Source organism: Eptatretus burgeri, chromosome 13, assembly GCF_056783735.1.
Source record: "Eptatretus burgeri isolate ZD-2024b chromosome 13, Ebu_testis_v1, whole genome shotgun sequence".
NCBI classification, from domain to species: Eukaryota; Metazoa; Chordata; class Myxini; order Myxiniformes; family Myxinidae; genus Eptatretus; species Eptatretus burgeri.
This window is the reverse complement of record NC_140973.1, coordinates 12,356,766-12,381,750: the sequence shown is the minus strand read 5'-3', so window position 1 is coordinate 12,381,750 and position 24,985 is coordinate 12,356,766. Positions and strand designations below refer to the sequence as shown.

Sequence of the window (24,985 nt, the reverse complement as noted above, 5' to 3'; positions counted from 1 at the left end):
CTGCAGGACAAGTTCTTCCTTAGCCGTCCTCAACTTGGATATGGTGTAGGACTATATACCAGACCTTCATTGACAGTTTCATGAAAAAATATATCCATACTTGCTACATAACATCAGCATGACCCCAATGAATGTGTCGGGGTGTTTTTATCTTTACCGGTGGTCTTGGGGGGGGGGGGGGTGTGGGGTGGGGTAGGGTAGGGTTGGGGAGACTCAAATTCTCTATGAAAATGTGTATCGTGTAGTGCCACCTCCAGGTATTCCCTGGTATTACAAGTCCCACCATTTACAGTTTGTTCAGTATTGCTGTCCCCACGTTTTCCAGTGCAGTCAGGTGTTTTGAATTAACAGCCGTTGGTATGTTTTTTTCTTCATGCATGTAACCCAGGTTATTTTTTATTTTCTTTTCTTGAGCCATTGAGGCAGCTGCCAGTTACCTATACTCTGCCCAAACAAAGGTACGTGCCAAAAGAACATGTTGCATGCTTGGTACAGGATCACCCGTCAGGCGGGTACTCTACCAGTGCAGGATAAAGCAGCGGACTTGACCATACAAACAGCCGCCGAGCTTGGGGGAAGTGACATACCTTTTGGGGCCATCTTTATGACGTCACTTTTCTCCCAGCACTCAGCGGGGCAATTGTATTGCATCAGGAGACATCTGCAACCTTCCCATGGAATGCCAACCCACAGAAATTGTGGTTGTTTATGGCATTCCACCCAGAACTTAATTTTTTTTATCCATCTGGAATGATCATTATGTCCATCGTGCTGTTGATAGTCTGTAAGTTGGACTTTGGAATCATGAAAGGGCAAACATCAGAAACATGTTGCTTTTAGTTTTAGTGGCATCACAAACATATTACGTGGAACGTTTGAATACGAATCCTTCCAGCCCAGTAATGTACTGATAATGAGAGAGAGAGTCAATGGTTTATATAAGATCTTAAGAGAGTTGGTGGCTAATCTTCCTCAGTGCCTTCTTTAGTACACGGAAACGTCATAATATGACCCGAATGTCATCAAGAACCAAGATGTAAGGTCAATAACTTTGCCTTCGTTCAACGTTCCATTTCGTCGATTGGACCAACAACCTCGATCAGTGCTAGTAACTAGCGACTTACTAGTTTACAGCAGTAGCGACTGTTTAAAATGGTAATCATACGTGTTTGTGGTTTATAATATTTACCCTTGCCATAGCATTCGGAGAGGGTATTGCATTTGGGTCCGTTTGTTTGTTTGTTTATCTGTTTGTCTGTTTGTTTTTGTTTGTTTGTCTGTTTGTCTGTCTGCACAGAACTTTCGTCGTTTTCTCCGCAATCGCTTGTCGGATTGAGATGAAATTTTCACCATTGGTGCGACTACTCGTGAAGAATGTTTCAATGATAATTATGACGTCATTGGTCACGTGGTGTGGCAGCCATATTGGAAAAACTTTGGGCCTCTTTATCTCTGAAACGGCAGCAAGGAAAAGTTTGAAATTTGGCAAATAGCTAGTACTCCTCATGGGGAATGAGTGTGATTTTTTTAATGATGTCATAGGTGCCCTCGTTATGACGTCATAATTGCATATGCACAACACCACATCCGATCAGTATGAATTTTTTTGAGGATCATCTCGGGATAAAATGGTCCACAGAAAAAATATTTCATGATGTCATCGGTCACGTGATTTGACAGCCATATTGTTGTTTTTTTTTTTCAAAAAAAAAACATTAAAGAATCCTCTTCTCTGAAATGGCTGAACAGATCGAGGCGAAACTTTACACGTATGACCGCCTGTCGATGAGGAACAAAAGGTTCACACATATGATGTCATTGGTAACATGGTTTGGCAGCCATTTTGGCTTTATCCTAAAACCTATAAAAAAATCTCCAGAACAGGTGGACAAATCGAAGGGAAACTTCACATAAGTGTTCCCCAAGCCATGGAGGTACAAGTGGCACACAGCAAGCACTCCTCATGAGGAATGAGTGTGGTATTTTTATGACATCATAGGTGTTTGCCTTCGTTATGACATCATAATTGCATTTGGAGAACGCTACATCCGATCAGTTAAAAAATGTTTGAGGGTCATCTCGGGATAAAATGGTCCACAACATTTTTGATGACATCATCAGTCACGTGATTCGGCAGCCATATTGTTGTTTTTTTGTTGTTTTTTTAACTTCTAAAAAATCTTCTTCTCCGACCTGGCTGAACAGATCGAGGCGAAACTTTACCCGTTTGACTGCCGAACCATGAGGAACAAAAGGTTCACACATATCACATGGTTTGATATGTGGTCACATGGTTTGGCAGCAATATTGGACTTACCCTAAAACCTATAAAAATACACCACTCAAAAGAAGTCCTGGAGAGGGTCGCAATCTGTGATTGCCCTTTTTCTTGTTAGTTTTGTTTTTAGAAGCGGCCTTGGATAAAGAAATGCGATTAGCTATCTATACACGGATATACACTTCAACACGGATTTCGCCGAAGGCAGGACACCCCCATTTTGGAGGGGGCAAATGAAGTCACTGCACCCTCCATCGTGTGACCCTTAGTCCCTTCTGTCAAGTTCAGTTGAGAATGGATCAGTAACGACCGAATGCATCACGGTGAAAAAAACCGTCAGACAGACAGACAGACAGACAGCAAATTGTATTTTTTCGTATGATGATAAACGTCCATGTACATGTTGTATACACGCACAAAATGATCATCTTCCTGATAGGCTGGAAGAGCCCTTTGAAGATTATCCCCAAAAGGAAGATGATGGTGGTCGTGGTGGTGGTGGTGGTGGTGGTGGTCGTATGGCCGCTTAGCTGCCAGGGTAGCTATCATTTCTTGAAGCACGACTGTGTTGCTGATGCAGTGTCCCTCTACCAGTACACACACTGGAACTGGTACTCATTTCGCCGACCTCGGAAGGATGACGGGCTGAGTCAACCCCCCCGGTGTAGTAATTCAGCGGCCGACAGGGCTTGAACTCAGGACCCTGGGATCTCAAGCCACCACCCTTACCACTGAGCCAACACCAGGCTGTAGATGATGATAATATAACACAACGTCGAACTTCGTACCTTCTGGGCACTTCTCGTAGAGCATTCCAAGATCTTTATGAGCAGCTTCGCTGGAAGTTTCTCCCTTTAGAAGCGGAGTTCGGGGTTTGGAGACGTGCGTTGTGTGCGAATGGTCTTCGGTTTGAGTGACGTGTGCAGCGGAGCCTTTGGGTCCCCGAGTCCGTTTACATAACTTCAAATAAACAGGGGAAGTGGCGCGCAGAACAAACAAACAGAGACGCTCATTGAATTCCTACCGGGAATTGCGCATTTCCCTGGGACTCTCGGGCAGTGTTAGTGGCCGTCTCGTGGGGACGCCGTCAAGGCTGGCCATCATAAGGAGAGGTGGACCGAGCCGCTGTCGGGCATGGCCCATGATATCTCATGAACGGGAGACGTCGGAGCGGTGGGGTCGCGTTGCGCGCCGTGAGGGCGGAGCCCAGTCCGATCGGCACCGGGTCGTCCCTTACCCCCTACCCACACACACACGCCCACACACCCCCTCCTCATCAAGTGGTCACGCTCACTCGCTCTGCGAGGCCGAGTTGTGTTCGAGATGGCAATCGGGCGAACAAATGGCAGATTCGCTCCTTTAAAAAGGGACGATGGAGCCGCGGGAGGGGAAGGGAAAGCTTTTTGCTTGTTTTTCTTCCGCCGTTTGCGCTTAATCGTCGCGCCGCCATAATGCTATTTATAACAGCAGCAAACAAAGAAGGAAGAAGAAACAAATGGGGTAAACGTGTTAGCTTAGCATTTATATCCTGTGTTCGGCAGCTTTTGGTGCATTGGACGTGGAGAAAATGAGGGATCGACCTCTGTGCGCACCCGTTTCGAAACGTACGTCCGTCGTGACGTAGTGACGTGGTGACGTCATGACGTGGTGACGTCAGTGGTTCGTGGAACGGCACCGAGCTTGTTTGTGAAGATTATTTTGCCAGACTGGCGGCGATTTGGCGCCAACATGTCACGATGTTGTTGTTTTGTGTTCACACGATGCGGGAGGCGCATCACGAATGCCGTGACGTTTATACGAGTCACGGTTTGGCATTCAAGGATGGAGCGTTTTTATAAATGAGCAATTCCACGGCTTTTCGCTCTTCCATGAGCCTCGTCTTGCGTAGGAAAAAAAACAAACAAATTAAATAAAATCAACACTATTTAATTATTTTACAATGTATATAAATCAGGCGATATGGTTTGAGTAAATAAATAAATAAATTATCTTTCTCCTTACATTGACTGAGAGAAGGGGGGAGATTCTGAGAGAGGACGAGGAGGAGGGGGGATTCTGAGAGAGGACGAGGGGTCTGAGTTGGGGGGGATTCTGAGAGAGGAGGAGGAGGAGGGGGGATTCTGAGAGAGGACGAGGGGTCTGAGTGGGGGGATTCTGAGAGAGGAGGACGAGGCAGGGGAGGATTCTGAGAGAGGAGGAGGAGGCAGGGGGATTCTGAGAGAGGAGGAGGAGGAGGGGGATTCTGAGAGAGGACGAGGGGTCTGAGTGGGGGGATTCTGAGAGAGGAGGAGGAGGAGGAGGGGGATTCTGAGAGAGGACGAGGGGTCTGAGGAGGGGTAGTCTGAGAGAGGAGGAGGAGGGGGGGATTCTGAGAGAGGACGAGGGGTCTGAGTGGGGGGGGGATTCTGAGAGAGGAGGAGGAGGGGGTATTCTGAGAGAGGAGGAGGAGGGGGGGATTCTGAGAGAGGACGAGGGGACGAGAGAGAAATAATCAGAGTAAAAACCCCGTTTGTGGTTCACGGATTGTTGTCCCTTGTCCCGAGAACGTTTCGTCCATCCCTCGGACGTGCATTGAGAACCTTCGACAAGCAAGTTTTTTTTTTTTTGGAATCCTCATCCCTCTGGCCCTCCGAGCCTCCAAGTCCCCAGCCGGCGGTGTTATTGACGAGTGAGGTGTTGACAGAGAGGACATAACCGCGTGGGGGAGGTGGGGGACGAGTTTGGGGGTTGGGGACGAGTTTGGGGGTTGGGGACGAGTTTGGGGGTTGGGGGACGAGTTTGGGGGTTGGGGACGAGTTTGGGGTTGGGGACGAGTTTGGGGGTTGGGGGACGAGTTTGGGGATTGGGGGACGAGTTTGGGGGTTGGGGGACGAGTTTGGGGGTTGGGGGACGAGTTTGGGGGTTAGGTAACTCCGTCTCCAACAGACAAACATACGATGAAAAACCCACAAGTTTCCTCAACACGGATTTAACGATTATTTTCAACAATGGTGACGATGTACACAACATGGTGTAGTTCTTGTGAGTGATTATTTCATTCCGTCGTCGTGACCCGAGAGGCCTGAATGGCCGATTATTGAGTCCTCTCGATGGTTTGTTACTTGAGGAGATGGTGAGCTGTCGTGGGGGAAACAGAGACGTGGGGTGGGGGTTGGGGTGGAGGGGGGGGAGTTCGGACAGAGGACACAGAAGAGGCTTTGTTGCGCATCCTGCGCTCAAACCGGTATGTCCGCATTGCCGTCGCGCCGTGTGAACAGGGCGCAAGGTGAGACGGGATAAAGGTGAGCAGTGGGGATAGAAAGGCCCAGGTGAGCTGGGTGAGAGAGCTGTGAGTGAGGGGCAGCTGTGCACCCGCCAGTGTTTTCGAGCACAAATATACTTTATTGCTTGTGACGTCATTTTGTCACACCTGCGTATAATTTTTGCAAAAGTAGGCCTTTTGAACCATACCTGAGCCATAGCCAGTGTGACCACTCCTTGGCTTTTTTTCACAAGATCTTGGCTATTTGTTGTTCACCTTGGTTTTCTATAGGTTTTCTATTATCATCGCTTTTCCGAAACCTTGTGAATTCTTGGCTTTTTTCATTGGCTCACCTTGGCATTTATGAAAATGAGGAGTCGTCACACTGAGCCATACCATACCATACCTGAGCTAACAAGCTCAAATGAGCTAAGATCCTCGTCCTCTTAATGATGACGTCATAAAAACGAATATGACGTCATTGTGATGTATCAGGTTTTCGATAAATTATTATCTGTGCTAATGCCCGGCTTGATTCCCGCAAACAAAATTCAAACGGCTTGCCTAGTTTCGAAGATAATGGTATCGGATATTTCCATTAACGGCGATATTATGACGTCAACTTTTTTTCTCCAAAATCGGAGATGGTTACTGTCTGCGCGTGGGCTTTCTGCATATAAATGGCAAGTTTCACGAAGATCCGATGAAAACTGCGGGCTGTGAAACAAAAAAGTCCACAAGAAGAAGATGAAGAACAACAACGTGAGTAAGACTTGGAGATCCTCCACGAGGATCGAAAAACAAAATTTTTCCAACAGATTCCCAACAAAATCCAGAGTTAAAAGCCATTTGTTTTGACATATTTAGTGTCGTCCTATTGTGCACAAGTTTGGCCGTGGGTCATATGATGAGTTCAGCTTGCTGGTTGCATCACTTCTGGAAGGTACAAAATACAGTCGATGCAGTGCCCCCTATTGATTCGAGAAGGAACATTTTCAAAGTTCTGCTGATAATTCACCTCCTCTTCGTTAAATGACAGCGTCATGGGATCTTTAAGGTTCATTTCCAAATATTTATCTTCTAACACGCAGAGATAGCCAGGGGGCACTGCATCAGCAGCACTCTCGTACAACGCCAGTGACGATACTCCCACTGGGGAATCAGGAGTCCAAGCAAGGATACCGATAACCTGTCGGGGCCAAGAAGGCATCTGGGCCTGGAAGGGGACAGGAAACCCTGTCAAGGTGGTAGCAGCGGAAGGTATCCAGCGGAGCGGACCTTCGCGGTTGTGTTGGCTGTTGTTAATTACAAACATGGAAGACCAAAGTACACTCATGGGTGGTTTTCTTTCGAGATGTCCTTGTCTTTTTATGGCAGAACGGAATATAATTCTTCTTCAAGACTTTCCTCATTTCCACTGGCAACTGATTGGCTAGACAGAGTAGTCTGTCAACGTGCTGTAAATCATGGTCACATGCTTGCACTGGAAGCACAAATAAATATCAGGAAAGTGCCCAAACATAAACTCTAATGTACATTTTTCTTTGACCAGGAATTTATTAGGGCCCACAGTCCCCAAGGGCTCACATTACCAGGTTCTTCCATAAAATAGTTTTTCAGGAGAAGAATTTAATTGCTGCATGCTTTGTGCCTCGGCTTGTATTTTTGCTGCTACATCATTATTTATTTGCTCACATCTGCTGTCCAAAATCTTGACAATCGTTAAGGTTTGCGAGGCCAGTGCTCTGTTTTTTAATTAAAAACCAAGGTTCCCTTGTTTGTAAAAGCTGCAAGGATAGCCAAGAAGTACGCACACTCTCCTCTAAGCTGTCCAGCCTGGGTTTGAATCCTGACCAGCTATAGACTGCCATGCTGGTGTTTCATGTTTCATCGGCAAGGTGAATCATCAATGTGTGTGCCATCACTCGGATGGACGTTAAACGGAGCGACCCGTCCTCCGACATTAGTTGGTGGACGTTATAAAGACCGCACGGTGTCCTTCGTCAAGAGTGGCTGATCTATCGCCGGCACCATGAACAAATTCTAAATTCTTCGCCGAACTACGAAGTCGAAAGCCAGACCTGACCAGCCGGTTCAAGAAACACTTTGGCCCAAAACCTCCCCTGGCCAACCCCACAAAAAAAGTTGGAAGAACTTGGGTCATTGAAAGAAAGAAGTCCCTTTGTTTGGTTTTTTTAATTTATTTATTTATTTATTTTTTAACCACCAGCATTCTTACATATGCTTAGACCAGAAATGAAGATTAACGGCCATAATCTCAGATACTAATAATAATAATAAGAAACATTTGGCATATCGGCCCTTTCAGGCAAACGGCCCTCCATGCTATCAATCTGTTGTGCCTTACAAGACCTGTCACATATTCTGGGTGGAGTGACTTGTGGCAATGTGTGGAACGGTTGTGTTGTTATGCGGATTAAGGTATGACACAAGCACTATTAGGCAAGTTTCCTTGTATTTTCTTATTTCACAACTCCTTCTCTGAAGCCAGCTTTGTTGAAATGTTTTTTTTTTTTTTAACGTAAATCACCACCATGTTTGAAGAATTGCAGTTATAATTGTCAAAATCTGGTTCGATACAGTGCCTACCGCCTCAAAATCATAACGCTCAAGTCAGGGTATAGTAAGCATTAGGGATATAATGTCATTAAAAGAGATATATGTAGCTACCTTATCTGAATGATAAAGGTGAGCGTGGTGTTTTGGCACTGGCAGGATAGTTTAAAGGTATGTGCACTCACTTCTGAACTGTCTAGCTTGTGTTTGAGTCTCAACCCAACTATGAACGGTCCACCATGGTGTTACGCATCAACGCATGTGTCCTCCATCAGAACATCAGAGAGGCTTGGATCGAATCATCAGCATACTAGAAAAGTTATATAAATAGTCTACTTGATCGATTTGATGACATGACTTGGGTAAAAAGCAAGTAACATGGTGGACGATGGGAAGGTTGTCATCTTCCGCCCCAAAAAGGCATCAGTTCGAAATGGCCAGCGAATTCAAGATCCCACGAAGGAACCCCCGAGGCTTTGACCGACAGAGATGCCAGTGGAGTGGTCTTAACGGACTGCGAACCATACATGCAAGGACAACTCATCATATGCAAAAGTGGAAGCAAACTGAGAGCCCAGTGTGTACCTGTGGCCATCAAGATCAGACAATCCTACATGTCGTACAGGATTGCGTACAGAGGACGTTCAGCTAGTCCTTTGCAGAACTACACAGGGCCAGTGATGCTGCGATCAAATGGCTTTCATAACTCGGTCTTCAATTATAGTTGTCTACAAGATCAGAGGAAAGAAGAATCAGAACGACGTTAAGCTGGATGACCTGTCTGGCAGGTCGTTGGTAGGGATTAAAATCCCACGCAGTCTTTTGTTAAGCGTAGGCGAGCTATCATCGGCATCATGAACAGATTACATCTTCCTGGCACCTGACAAATGCCAGCCAGTTCGTGAAATATTTCAGCCAAAAACGTTCCCTGGCAGACCACACGAGAAGGTGGGAATAATTGGAAATGTTCACGTAATAGTAGTCGTACTACTACTACTACTACTACTACTACTACTACTACTACTACTACTACTACTACTACTACTACTACTACTACTACTACTGATCCTGAAAAAATGAGAATTATAATCATAAGGACCCATTGTTGAATATCAGAGAATGATCTAATTATTGGATAAGGTAATACCCACCTTGACATTGCATCGACATTTCTCTGATACACGTGCCTGGCAAACCGAAATCTGATGATAATTTGTGGCTGTGTCACTGATGCAGTGCCCCCCTGTATGTCAGAGCAGGAATTTGTAATTTGTTCAGAGTGCCGACGACGGCTCACCTAATCTTCCCGATGGATACCGTGGGATATTTAACGTCCACCAACTAATTTATGGCAGATGGAACTCCCATTTAACGCCTATCCGAGAGATGGCACACACATTGATGCCTCGACCTGCCTGTTCTTCATCATCGTCCATGTGCTGCACAAGCTGCGGGGTAGCATGATTGGCTGTGGGTGCAGCTGTGCCGTAAATGCAATGCCTTCTGCCGGTTAAGGCAGGAATTTGTAAATTGTTCAGGGTGCCAGCGATAGCTCGCCGACTCATCGAGAAGGGCACTGTGAGATCTTCAACATCCACCAACGAATGCCGGCAGACGGGACGTCGGTTTAACGTCGATCCGAGGGACGGCACACGCATTGATGAATCGGTTATCTTGGCTATCTTGGCAGCCCAAACACAATGATGTTATAAACATCTTGAAATACATCAAGGATTTCATGCTGTCGCACTGAAGTTCAAGGATGAGAACATTATTTTGGGCAGAAATCATTTCACAATGAAATGTATGGATGAAACGAGTGTGGGTTCAAACTTGTTTGCGATATTGATTCATAAAAGACACACTAATGCATGTTCTATATGAAGTTTAAACAAAAAAAAGAAGAGTTTTAAAAGAAATTTGTCATTATGTTGATGGTAACTTTAAACCAATAACCAGGTGTTTACTATGCTTTGAAGGTGGTGATGAAAATCAAGATGGTGTCAAATAACGAGCAGGGTGGAATAGCAAATTATTTTGGAATTTCTTGGGGGAAAAAAAACAAAAAACAAAGAAGAAGCAGTAATCTTGTTTAAATTTCCAGGTAATTGTCTGCAGAGTCTGGTGAGTGATTGCCTGTCAAGTTTGTCCACAAGTTTGGTGGCAAACAAATAATCCAGCTCGAATTTGAACCACCCTCTTATGCTGTTGATGACAGATCACATGAGTGTGTTAGAACTGTACAAAGCGTTCTCTCTGAATCGAAGCTTTGTTAAATAAACAGCAATGAGTGGGTAGCTTTGCATTCCTTTACAATTGCACCAAATCTGCAGCGTTTTGCTTCCCGCATTGGTTCATGTTCATTCGAATGATTGATCAAACTGCACGGCCATCAAGACTCGTCTGATGCTGTATTGGGCTGGCGTTGATGGCCTAAACTCCCTGGAGGTACCCACATTCGTCTCGAAGCTGTCTCGACGAGCTATACACTGTCATCCTGGTGTTTCACAGTTAGGGTCATTCGTCTATATGTGCGCCGTCCCCTCGGATCGACGTTAAACTGGGCATCCAGTGTGCCAGCATTAGTTGGTGGACATTGAAGTTCCTACGGTGTCCTTCGTGAAGAGCGAGTGAGCCATCGCCGATGCCATGAACAAATGACAAATTGCTGCTGTAACTACTGCTGCAAAGACAAAGGCAAACCATGTCGTGTAAACCTTGCCAATAAAATTCTTCAGCAGCACCGACGCTCTGCAACAGTGTTTGACACATCAGAATCAGAATATACGGTGTAAGATTGGGGTAGTTGGGATTATACCTCTTTAAAGGAATAAAGATGCATTCGGCCAAAAAGTACTGAACTATAACTGGATCTGCTCTGCTAATCGAGTGATAAACAAGCAACAGCAGATCCGGTCTGCGGTGCCATTTCACCCGCTTCGTAGCACGCTTCTTCTGGCTGAAGCCCATTGGGAAGCAGGTGAAACGGAGCCCGAGACCGGATCTGCAGTTGCTTGCAGATCTAGTCGCTTTTTAGTTGGAAGCACCTTTTTCCCTTGAATACAAAAAAATTCCACATGAACGAATAATTCATTTACAAAAAAAACAACATATATCTATATTATATGTATGTGTATGTATATGTATATGTAGAGTGGTCCATGTGTATATGGTGAAAAATTAAATTTACAGAATTCATGCCACACATGGCTGCCCTCATTCCATTAGACACAGGAAACATTCATGCCAAATTTTGAGTGAATCAGAGAATATTTAGATGTTGCTTAAAATGTTGGAATTTAATGGCTTGAGATGAATTCCATATGGAAAGTTCAGTTGTGATTCACACGGACGACGTGGTTTTGTTTGTTTTCTACAATATCAGCTTTTGGTTTTGACCAGTGTGACCACTCCTTGGCTTTTTTCACAAGATCTTGGCTATTCGTTGTTCACCTTTTGGCGTCTTAGTTTTCTTTAGGTTTTCTTGGTGTGTAGGTTTTCTATGATCATCGCTTTTCCGAAACCTTGTGAATTCTTGGCTTTTTTCATTGGCTCACCTTGGCATTTATGAAAATGAGGAGTGGTCACACTGGTTTTGATGTTTCCAGTTCTGGATTAAATGTACTTATTTCATGATTTGGCTTGTTCTGTTATTATTTGTTCTGAATAACACAAAGAAGGGTGCTTACACGAAAAACAAAAATCAAATTTTTTTAAGGACCCCTAAATATTGTTTAATTGAGGCAAATTTTTAGAGGTGCAGTCAGTTATCCACACGGAACAAGGGCAGGCTTGTGGAGCAATGTATTGCTCAGTTTTTTATTTTATTTCTTGGGCCACATATATTTAGGAGAGAGAGAGAGAGAGAGAGAGAGAGAGAGAGAGAGAGAGAGAGAGAGAGAGAGAGAGAGAGAGAGAGAGAGAGAGAGAGAGAGAGAGAGAGAGAGAGAGAGAGAGATATATATATATATATATATATATATATATATATATATATATATATATATGTACATTCAGTTCAAAAATAATGAAATATTTGATAAATACCGAAATGTAGTGAGAATGTACAAGTACAAGTACAGGAGCTGGAGTGTGTTATCATGTCAGGGTGTGTTGGTGCTGGCTTTGGTTTTCAAGTGTTGGGGTGCAGGTATCTGCATGCTGGAGTATGGGAGCTGGCACGCAGTGGCATTCCCTGTCCATGTGTCCCCCTGTCCCATTCAAACCCACCTCCTCCTCTCATTTACAGGTGTGTGCTATTACTAAGCCCTTACCGCATGCAGTGTAAAATACTTAAATGCTCGGTGTACTTGCATTCTATCGTTAAGCCGAAAATTATTCGTTTAATTCACCAGCAGGATGTGTTTGTGGTGTTGACGTTGTGGTGGTACCGCACGTGCCATAGTGTTGGGAAGGAGACGCAATATTGCTGAGATTGCCATTTCCTACGTTCTGTATGTGTGTGCAGTATTTCCTTGTGCAGGGTGGCCTGGAAGTCGCTTTACCCATGCAAAATTTCTCGCATCTTCACTGATGTGGTGGTGAATCACTCAATAAAACCTATCTATAATTCCAGCAATCTGTGTGTGTGTGTGTGTGTGTGTGTGTGTGTGTGTGTGTGTGTGTGTGTGTGTGTGACCGCTGTTTCTCGACAACCACTGGTCCGATATAATTGAAACTTGCCAGGTATATTGCTGGGGACCTGAGGATGTGCCTTTTCAAGGTTTGATATTAATCGGACAAGTGGTTCCCAAGTTATGGCCATTTATTTACCAAACCAATGGGAAGACACGTTGTTGCGTGGGCGTGGCCGATGGGGAAGGGAAGCACAGCCACGTTCCCCATTACGGGTTACAATGTACGGGCTTCCGGAGAGTGATGACTTCGTGTATTCTAATAATTTCTCGATTTCTTATGCGCATTTATAGATAAACACAATGGCCCAAGTTATGATCGTTTTCATATTAGACGGTGTATAAATTTCGGGAACATCAGAGTGCTGGTATGCTCCGAACCAGGAAGTAAAATTTTTCTCTCTCTTCTCTTTTTGTTTTTCCTTGCCACGACATTGCGAAAAGGTAAAATACGTTGGCGCTAATTGAATAATTGGGTATTATAAATAAATTGCGAATAATCATAACTGCGAATAATATCGAACGTATGGGCACGTGAGAGCGAAGAATCGGCCTGTGTGGTTTATTTATTTATTATTATTATTTTTATTGTTATTATTATTATTATTATTTTTTTTTTACGGGCACGTACTAGTATATTAAAAGAGTTTAGAAAGGAATGCTTTACTGGGGAGGGGTAAAGTGACTTTCAGGCCACTCTGTAGATGGTCGTAGATGAAATTCTTGTCAAAGGCCATATTGTGAAACTTAGTTCAGTATCACTGAAGTAGCTGTTCAGATTGAACCACCGACAGTTGTTGTTGCAGCAGCAGCAACCAACTGGAGTGCTGCTGGAAGAGGAAAAAAGGTCATGAGCAAAAAAAAAAAAACTTTTATCTTGAAACTTATTTCTGGAAAGAGATCCACAGCTGAAAATATCTGATGGACTTGATCATAGTATAAAATCACAATACTAGCACAGCATTTTGATTCTGATGTGCCATACTCTGTAACAGAGCATCAGTGTTGCCAAAGGTTACACTGCTTGGTTTGCAATTGCCTTTCCAGCATTAGTCAGGGTAGGAATTTGTAGTTTGTTCAAGGTGCTGGCAATAGCTCACCTCTTCTTCACGAAGGACACCATGGGATCTTTAACTTCCACCAACTAATGCTAACAGATGGGACGGCCGTTTAATGTCTATCCAAGAGACAGCACACACATTGATGAATCACCCCGCCTGTGAAACACCTGGATGACAGTTTATAGCTGGGCCAGGATTCAAACCCAGGCTAGACAGCTTCGAGGAGAGTGTGCATACCTCTAGGCCATTCTGACACACACACACACACACACACACACACACACACACACACACACACACACACACACACACACACACACACACACACACACACACACACACACACACACACACACACACACCACACTGCCAAGAATGATGGCAAAGAACATGATACAGTTAAAACAGCAACCCAGTCCTAAGTTCCTCCTATAAATAGGCCCAGAAAACTTAATCCATTATCACAGCCCCACAGGGCACAGTTTGACAACCCTTCTACGTTGTTAACTTGTTCATTGTGTAATGATCTCGTTGTACGACAAGTTCTTCTTGCAGCCCTTAAAAAAGAAGTGAATGCATGATATTTCTGTTCATACAATTATGAATGCATCTCCGTATCTGGATGACCAGAAAAGCCTTGAAGGGGATGATGGAGGGGAGGGAGGGAGGAGTGAAGGATATGGGTGAGTAATTCAATTAACCAACTCATCCACCAAGTTTCATCAAAACCCGTCCATAACTTTTTCAGCTATCATGCTTAAATATCGTTTTAGCACTATCCCTCAATTTTGAAGAATCACTTTTAAAAAGATTCTCGGATCTTCACCAAAATTAAATAAATCTTTCCGTGTCAGACACCCAAGCTGCCCACCAAATTTCATCCGAATTAGTGCACAACTTTTATGAGATATCCTCCTATGCATCGTTTGAGTTCCCATCTCTCGATGGTGAAAAACCAATTAAAAATTTATCGGACCTTCACCAAAATCGAATCATATCGTCTGTGTCACATTCCCAAGCTCTCCAACAAATTTCGTCTGAATGCGGCGTCATCAACTTTTTGAGATATCCTGTTCACAAACAGACAGACAGATAGACAGGGGTGAAAACAATCTCCATCCGAAGTAAAAATACGTTGCATAAGAACCAGGAAACAAAGGAAAGCAAACATGTATATATATATATATATATATATATATATATATATATATATATATATATATATATATATATATATATATATATATATATATATATATCAAGTTATTCAAATTCAGGGGAAAAAACAAAAGTTGTCTGTTGCATGACAGTAGGATGGACCAGTTTTGTGAACAAACGACTGAAGAAGCAGAAGACATGCCATCAATGGAAAGAAGTATCTGAACAAGCCGGTCTAGTCAGACAAACCCTTTAATCAAGAGCTGTGTGGAACAGTCACATGGCATTAGAGAAGCACAAATTAACAACCATCCACGGGCATGGATTCCAGATTGACAACCTCGCCAATATGACAAAACTGTGTTCAGCCGACATACATCATGAAAAACCTTGTGGTCATATCATAATAAAACAATAAAACAGCAACAATGCAAATAAAATGGTTGTTTCACCAACAGTTGACATATGTTTTACTAAAACTAAAAGGATATGAATGTGGGTTTGGGGTTGGGGGAGGGAATCAAGGCGGACAGAAAGCATAAAAAAAAATATTCGATATGTGAGAGACAGATAAAAAGGAAAAATGCTCATTATTAGTGTACATAACTTCTGGCAGCAAAGTGGCAATATTGGTAAAATAGTTGCAAATGTTTTATGTATAGAGTGAAACAATATAAATAAAGACAGAGAGGATACAAAAGCTAAAGAGACAGACATTTTTGTTTGTTTTCTAGCCTCAGAGCTTATCACCAGCAGTGTTTCCCTTTCAAGGCCTGTGAATCATCAGACGTCCAGGCCACTTGTGGCCCATGTTTTGAACGCTGATAACTCAACAATTGATGGTACAACAAAATTACCATGTGCCACCACGCCCTGACGCGCAAAGCCGCGACCCCAGGCGGCGTAAATTGCTGGATTAATCGGCTGCTTCGGTGCCTCTGGGGAGCGCTCAGAGCCAAAGTGATTCTTGAGAGCGGTTCTGGGACAGGCCGTCGTCACATCTTCTCACGCGCCTTGCCCAGCCGGCAGGAACCAGCAATTCCAAGCAACCTCAAAATAATCATGCCGGTACACAATAAGTAAGCGGTGAAAGGAGCCATTCACATGAACATATTACTTATACTATTTAATGATGATGATGATAATAATTAATAATAATAATAATAATAATAATAATAACATGAGTTACCTGACAAGGAACCTCCACTCAGGAGAAGACCATTAGGCTCATCAAAGCCTGTGCTAGTACTACCAACCTATGGTTGTTCATCCATGATATATCCTTTTAGATGCTCAGTGTCAAGCAAGGAAGCAGCACATCCCATTTATAAAAGTCTTTGGTACTACTCAGGCCAGGGTTCAAGCCACTGACCATACAGACTCTGGGCAGTCATTCTTACCATAACACCACTGAGGCTGGTTCAAAATAATAATAAATAATAATAATAATAATAATAATAATTTTCAAAGAGGAAGAAGAAAAAGCATTAAATGAACACCCCAAGTTAAAAATTTAAAAGAGCCTGCAATTTTAAAAATTCAAATTAGAAGTTAAAAATGCATTTACAGAAACCACAAAATTAAAAATATTTACATTAAAGTATAAAAAAGTGAAGAAATAAATGTTGGTAACCAGAACTTTTTTTACCGTGCTGAAGTCAAGATACTAAATGGCGTTTCCACACTGAACGGCCAAGCACAGCCGTTGCTTGAACCATGCCAGTTGTCTACTATCACCAGTGGTTGGTGATATAAGTTTTATGTGGAATATATAATTTACAATTAATTTATTGTTTTGAGCAAATGCACTTCAGACTGTTCTGTTCTGTTCTTGCGTATGGCAGCTTGGCTGCCGGGTAGCTATCATTTCTTGGAAGCGCGGCTGTGCCCCTCTACCATTACACTGGTACTCATTTCACCGACCTCAGAAGGATGACAGGCTGAGTCAACCCTACCTGGTGTTAATTCAGCAGCCAACGGGATTCAAACTCAAGACCCTAAGATCCCAAGCCAGACACCCTTACCACTAAGGGACTTTAGACAATGGGTTGATGGAGACTTGTGTATTGGAGTCCATTTCTGTTTGACCAGAGCGATTAAGCGTTATGTCGTTCAAATTGAACAACGAAATAAGAATAACTAGAACGGCACTCGGAAGAAAGCATACCTCCACCAGGCTAAACAGTTGACGTTTTGTTTCCCTCTGATAGGCCAGATCTGCTGACCTGAACCTAAATCTAATCGGCTTATTCTTGTAATCAAACCAACTCAACCACCAAGTTTTGCCATAACTCGTTCACAACTTTTTGAAATATCCTGCTATGCAGGGAGTCCTTGATTTACATTCATTCTATTTACATTTTTTTGGACATAACACCAATGACAAAGTATGGACACTTTCAGATTTATACTTCATCATTTGTGTGTTAACACTTTTTCTTGTGGGCGAATTTTAATTTTTGTATTTTTTTTTTCCAGAAAAACCAGCTTCTTTCCAGAAATAAACTGTGCTGCAACCTCTCTGCTCACGTTTTCATGACCCTCAAAATGTCAGAGAAGCATAAGGGACCCTTAATACGATGAAGTGATGCTCGTGCATCGAAGAAATGCAAGACCCTTACATTGGAAATTAAATTAGACATTATAAAATGGTCTGAGAGGAGAAACACCTTCGAAAATTGGACGTTCGCTATCCTTTTACTTAACCAGTCGACGATAGGGAGGACATTCGAGCACAAGTGAGAATTCTGAAAACACTGAAAGGATCTGCTCCGATGAAGTTGAGGGTAATTACCAATAAAATAAGTTGAGTGAGTGCTGAGATGGAAAAACTTTTGATTTTCTGGCTCGAGGACCAGACAAAAGAACCGGAGCATGTTGATGTTTATGATGCAAACTATTATGGGCATGAGGGTACAATGACTGTTGTTGTGGGCTTTTTTTATGTCTTCGTTTTGTTTTTTGATGGCATTTCTTTCATGATCCTGATCCAAAATCCTACACTCCAGTCCAGGATTTTTTTCCATCCAATATCCATTAATCTCTGTCTCTGTCTCTGTCTCTCTCTCCCCCATCCCCCAACCTCCCACATGTGTGTATATATATATATATATATATATATATATATATATATATATATATATATATATATATATATATATATATATATATATATATATGTAGTTTTGTACAATATATTGTTACAGTTTCCCGTTGGCATGCAGGCGGCCACTTCTCGCCAATGGCGGCCGCTCTCGCCCACCGAACGGACAAACCTAGTCGCAGCTTTCGGATCAACGCCGAAATCCAGCTACGGGTGTATCTTTAATCACACCACAGCCTTGTCAATACTCTACCCGCGCTACAGGGTCCGATCGCCGAATGGTCGATTTACCCAATTAATCGCGCGGGCAGACTACCGAGAGACTGTACCTCAACGGGGCCTTCTTGGAAACGAGCCGCTAAGCAGCTCGCTCCGTTTTGTGATAACCGAGCGAGGTATTATCGTGAAGCCCCGTTGGACCCGATTCTCTTATCAGTAATTAAGAACCAACTATATCCCGAATGCAATATGGCAGCTCAATTCAGGGAAAGGATGCAATGAACAGGTCGACATTCACACATGGACATTTATTACACACACGACACATATGCGGTCATGCAGTCATCTATGCAATCAGGCGAGGAAAACAAAAGCAATGCAATGTACAAGCACATATGTAAGCAATGGGGGTAAGGGAACAGGACACGAGCAGAAAGAGAACTACAACCGTTTGTCTATAGTTATTATCGTACACTTAACCAGGTTTACTTAACGGACACGGCGCCACAGACTCTCATACAAAAACCCAGAAAGAAAAGGAAAGAAAATCGTGACCGTGAGGTGGATTCTCGGGCTCCGTCCTCCTCGATCCAACCTTGTCACGACCGACCCAGAGAGCGCTAGCGTCTCGACGCCTTCAATCTCGTTTTCCCCGCTCTCGTCATGACCGACCCAGGGAGCTCGCCGCCAGAGAGCCAGAGAGCCAGAGCGCGCGCGATCCAGAGAGCGCGCGATCCAGAGAGCGCGCGATCCAGAGAGCGCGATCCCCGAGCGCGTGCAATGCAGAGCCCAGAGAGAGACAAAAGCTTCAGCGTATGCGCGCGCGCACGCACACACACACACACACACACACACACACACACACACACACACACACACACACACACACACACACACACACACTCACACACACACACACACACACACACACACACACACACACACTAGAGCCTGCGCCTCCTCTTTATCTCTCGAGCTCCGCCTGCCCTCGCCTCCCGCCCCTTCATCCAGCACGCGCGAGAAACTTCCAGAAGAAGGACGTTTTTTCTCCTGGATCGGGGCCTTTCTTTTGCCTTTTTTCATAGCTTTCCTTGCTTTTTGTTCCTCTCGCAGGGTTATTCGTTGGGGGGAGGGGGTGAGGCAGTCGTCCGTTCTCCCTCTACGAATGCCAGGTTTCTCGCAACCGTGTACCTAGGTGGAAACACGGTGGTGGTTGTGGCGGTTGTGGTTATGGTGGTTGTTGTGAAGGCGGTTGTGGAGAAGGTGGCTGTGGTTGTTGAAATGTGGTTGGTGGTGGTTATGGTGGTTGAGATGCGGTTGGTGGTGGTTGTGGTGGTTGAGAGGCGGTTGGTCCAAAATAAAGATAGCAAAAGAAAAACGGCTAACTGAAGATTCACAGTCCGGTTACACGAATAATTTCCTTTAAACATCGGTGGGGAAATCTATCTGAACACAGACTTATTGACCTAACTGATCTCTGGGATACCTTTATGGTGTTCTGTGAAATTCCACAACCATAACAATATATATATATATATATATATATATATATATATATATATATATATATATATATATATATATATATATATATATATATATATATATATATATATATATATATATATATATATATATATATATATATAATACCCGGTGTTGGCTTAATGGTTAGGGTGGTGGGCTTGGGATCCTATGATCCTGAGTTCAAATCCCAGATGGCTGTTGAATTAATACCAGGTGAGGTTGACTCTGTGTGTCATTCCTATGAGTGCCAGCTTGCTGGTATCCTGTGTCAGAGTGGCGACCTGTCCCGATTGTGTCCAATAGCCAAGGAGTCTGCTTTGGCATCACCAACACTCTGCACAGAGTATGGTCCTGATGGATGGATGCGCGCGCACGCACGCACGCACGCACGCACGCACACACACACACACACACACACACACACACACGATAGAAAGTATAGACGCCCTTTAAAATTTTTCACGTTTTGTTGCCTTCTCGCCTCGAATGAAATTGCATTAAATTAGACTTTTCCCACCTTTATTTACACATTGTAACCCACATCTTCCAAGTGAAAAACAAATTCTCCAAATTTCAAACAATGAATTAAAAATACAAAACTAGAATATCTTAGTTGGATAAGTGTCCACCCCCCTTATTTATAATAACAATTGTAAATTAACTCAGGTGTAACCAGTCACGTTCAAAATCACACACCAAGTTAATTGGCCTCCACCTGTGTTAAAGTGTAGTGATTCTGATTCTTTCAGAATTAAATCAGTTGTTCCTGTAGGTTTCCTCTGCTAGGTAGTGCATTTCACAGCAAAGATTCCACCATGAGCACCAAGAAGCTTTCAAAAGTCCTCCAGGATAAAGTGGAAAGGTACAGAATCAGGGGGTGAGTATAAAAATATTTCAAAGGTCCTGAATATCCCTTGGAGCACAGTCAAGACAATCATTAAGAAGCGGAAGGCATATGGTACCACCAAGACCCTGCCTAGATCAAGTTGTCCCTCCAAACTGGACCAAACAATCAGGAGACTGATCAGAGAGGCCAGCAAGAGGCCAATGGCAACTTTGAAAGAGCTACATACCTTTATGACAAAGACTGTTCACTGTGTGCATATAACAACAATATCCCAAGCACTCCACAAGTCTGGCCTGTACGGTAGGATGGCAAGAAGGAAGCCATTAGTCAATAAGTCAACCTTGAGTCCCATTTGAGGTTTGCAAAAAAACACTTGAGAGATTCTGAAGCCATGTTTTGTGGTTTGATGAAACCAAGATGGAACGTTTTGGCCTAAATGCAAAATGTGACGTTTCGTGCAAACCCAACACAGTGCATCACCCAAAGAACACCATCGCTACTGTGAAGCATGATGGAGGCAACACCATGTTCTCGGGATGTTTTTCATCACAAGGGATTGGGACACCTGCCAGGATAGAAGGGAAAAATGGAGTGAGCAAAATACAGAACAATCCAAAGAGGAAAACCTGCTACTCTCTGCAAGAAAGCTGAAACTGGTACAGAAGTTCAACTTTTGCAGGACAACGATCTGAAGCACAGTCGAAGCTACACTGGAGTGGATAAGGAACAAAAAGATAAATGTCCTTGAGTGGCCCAGTCAGAACCCCGACCTAAATCCAATAGAAAATCTGAAGCATGACTTGAAGATTGCTGTTCATCAATGCTCCCCATGCAACTTGACTGAGCTTGAACAGTTTTGTACAGAAAAATGGGCAAATATTGCCCAATCAATGTGTGCAAAGTTGGTAGAGACCTATCCCAACAGACTCACAGTCATAATTGCTGTCACAGGTGCTTCCATCTCGTATTAACTTAGGGGGGTGGACACTTATCCAACCAAGATATTCTAGTTTTGTATTTTTAATTAATTGTTTGAAATTTGGAGAATTTGTTTTTCACTTGGAAGTTGTGGGTTGCAATGTGTAAGTAAAGGTGGAAAAAGTCTGATTGAATGCAATTGAACTCCAGGCTATAAGGCAACGAAAGGTGAAAATTTCAAAAGGGGGTGTCGATGTTCCAGGTGAGCTAAAAATATAAATTAAGTTCTGCCAAAGCAGTTTATTAGCTACGGCTATACGAGGTAGTTTGTCATTGCATTGGCAGCAATAGTTATGGCAGGAATTTGTAATTTGCTCAGGGTGTCGGCGATAACTCAACTTCTCTTCATGAAGGACCTTTAATGTCCACCACTTAATGCTGGCAGATGGGACACCCAGTTTAACATCCTTCCAAGGGATGACATACAAAGCTTTTCTCATCCTTGATAATGCCCCTGGTCATCCTTTGAACATCGTTGACATGGCTGACAACGTTCGTGTCGTGTTTTGCTGCCAAACACCATGCCATTGTTGCAGCCCATGGATCAAGGCATTATCACTGCATTTAAGGCTTATCACCTGCTGCACACCATGAGATGAGACAACTCATCTCAGAGACAGACGGTGAGGACAAGCCCACATTTCAGGAGTTCTGGAGGGGTTATAATCTCAAGAAGTGTGTCAACAACATCGGTGCTTCATGTGATGAAATAACACTTGTAACAATGAATGGGGTTTGGAAGAACATGTGGCCTGAATGTGTCCATAGCTTCCAAGGATTTATCAAACGTGCCCAATTTCAAAATGCAGATTGCGGGGCTGGCAAGGGAAGCTGGGTTTGATGAAGTGGACCAACATGATATAGTTGAACTTCTGGAGTCTCGTGGAGAAGATTTGGCTCGTGAGGATTTAATGCTGTTCGAGCAACAAAGGGCAAGATAGTAAGTGCAAGATGCTGAGAATCCGACACCTCCCCCAAAAGAGCTTACAACAAAACTACTGTCTGAGGCTTTCAACCACATCGAGCAAGGGCTCAATGTATTTGGGGACAACGACAATAATTAGTGCCCAGGAACCCATCCTCAGTTTTTAACATTATGCCAACGGGAAAAACGTTTTCGATTTGCACTCAGGTTTTCAGGAACGCATCTCAAACGTAAATCGAGGGAATTACTGCACATCGTTTTTGGTCCTACATGTTATGAAGAATCACTAAAAACATTTAAACATTTCGTATCCGGATCCAGATTGAGATCTTCACCAAATATAAACAATTCGTCCTTGTCACACACCCAACCTGTCCACCAGGTTTCGTCCAAATCCGTCCACAACTTTTTGAGATATCATGCTATATATCGTTTTCATGCCTGGTGTTGGCTTAATGGTTTTGGTGGTGGGCTTTGGATTCTATTGTCCTGAGTTCAAATCCTGCTTTCCGTTGAATCAATACCAAGTGTGGTTGACTCAGCCTGTCATCGTTCCAAGGTTGGCAAAATGAGTACCAGCTTGCTGAGATGATTGAGCCATTCAAGTGTCCTGCATTGGAGTGGTGACCCATCTCGGGTTGTGCTCAATAGCTCAGGAGACTGCTTAGGTTGCACCAATGCTCTGTACAGAGTATGGTCCCAATGGATTTGGGTATTGTTTTTGGCTCTATCTCCTCAATGGTGAAGAATCGCTTACAAAATAAAAATTAAATTGTTGCATCCGGATCCAGATCTTCAGCAAAATCGAATAAATTTGTCCTTGTCACAAACCCAATCTGTCCAAGTTTTGTCCAAATACATCCATCAATTTTTGAGATATCTTGCTCACAGACAGAAAAACAAACAGGTGTGAAAACATAACGTCCACCCACCTTCGGTGGCGGAGGTAGCAGTAGTGTGTAATGGTGCATCAAAAGTTGAATAATGTTGATAAAAAAGAGCAAGTGGTATTAAATGAGTTTCCTTTAAAAAAAAGAACTTCAATGCAGGAAGAAACTATTGGGCCCATCAAGCCTGTGAAATGGTTGCCAACTTATGGTTGTTTGTCCTTGCTTAATCCTTTTTAAATGTTGAGCATCAATGAATGAAGCAGCACATACCATTTTAAAAGTCTTTGGTATGACTCAGCCAGGGTTCGAACGACTGACCTCACAGACTCAGAGGAGATGCTCCATCCATTACATCACTGAGTCTGGTTAAAATATTGGTGAAAAGTTTGCAGAAAGTTTGAAAAAAAAGAACATTAAAGTTGCTATTAACACTGGGTCATCCAAACAGAACAAAGGGAAGGACTCTGTGAACAGAAAACAGAAAAAAGCCATATAATTTGAGCTTCTTGTTAGTTGCTGTTGCAAAAGAGTAAATTGTTGGCAACACCTCCCTTGTTTGTGTTGGTTCTACACTGGAGGCATTTGCTGTGCAATCTTCTGAAACTCACCCTCGCTCGCAGCTATCCTAAACCGCCACAGGTTGTGGAATGTAATTTCCAACTGCATGAGTACCTCCCAGGATGGAATGCCCTGATTAACCTGTAAACTGTGCCAACCTGCCCTTCGCTCACTGCTATGAAAGTGTGTAAAAGAGCCTCAGGGAGGTTTGAGTTGTTCTTTATTTCTTTAAACGAACTCTGTTCACATTCCCTTAATTACTCTACTTTTACACACGCGCATTCCATTGAAACCACTTTGTTATCTGCTTATATTAGAACCTTTGCTAAGAAACTGCCCAAAGTCAAACCCACAGGTGTACCACTAACGCTTGAATTCTCACCCAGAATTTTTTTTTAAGCCAATGCTCCAGATTTCATACAATTGGGCCATTTGCATTTCAAAGATTACGCCGTTCGTATTTTGTCCTTCCCTCTGAGTTCCGACCTCTAAAAGCCCGTTTTTACGGTGTTTGTCCACAAACAAACTTGGAATTTGTTGATTCATTTAGAAGTAACTGCATATTTTGCGTGTTATGCTTCGGCAAATACAAATAGTGTTTGTAAAGTCAAACCAACCGCCTCTTCATGAAAATATTTTTTCTCATTTCGCAAGTTGGGGAATCCAGAAGAAAACCTAATTCGCTAATCTGACACCTCATCTCAAATGCTTTGCTCATTGTTGACATCTTATACTTCGTGTAACTGATTCAATGCATTATATTCTTCCTTTTTCCCCATCCACTGATGAGTTTGCCCTCTGACCCCTGACATTTCTTAACAGTGATCTAAGGTTCATGGAGGAAATTGTACAAACACACTATCAACAAACTTACAATCATCAAAAACGTGCTGACAAAGAATAGGGTTGGGTATTTATAAATCCATAATATATTATATTGTTACAATCGCCAGACCGTTTTGGTTGCCTGGTATGAATCCATTGAGTTG

General features: G+C 43.2%; 2 long non-coding RNA genes across 2 annotated transcripts in view; both read right to left on the bottom strand.

The window, feature by feature from the left end:
* Positions 1-3,628, bottom strand: part of LOC147013860 (uncharacterized) — an 11,126-nt gene extending 7,498 nt beyond the window's left edge. The window contains exon 1 of the long non-coding RNA XR_015050532.1: positions 3,067-3,628. This is a non-coding gene — a long non-coding RNA (uncharacterized LOC147013860). The remainder of the gene's footprint in view (positions 1-3,066) is intronic.
* Positions 3,629-15,123: 11,495 nt separating this feature from the next.
* Positions 15,124-24,985, bottom strand: part of LOC147013859 (uncharacterized) — a 66,876-nt gene continuing 57,014 nt past the window's right edge. Inside the window, exon 3 of the long non-coding RNA XR_015050531.1 lies at positions 15,124-15,999. This is a non-coding gene — a long non-coding RNA (uncharacterized LOC147013859). The remainder of the gene's footprint in view (positions 16,000-24,985) is intronic.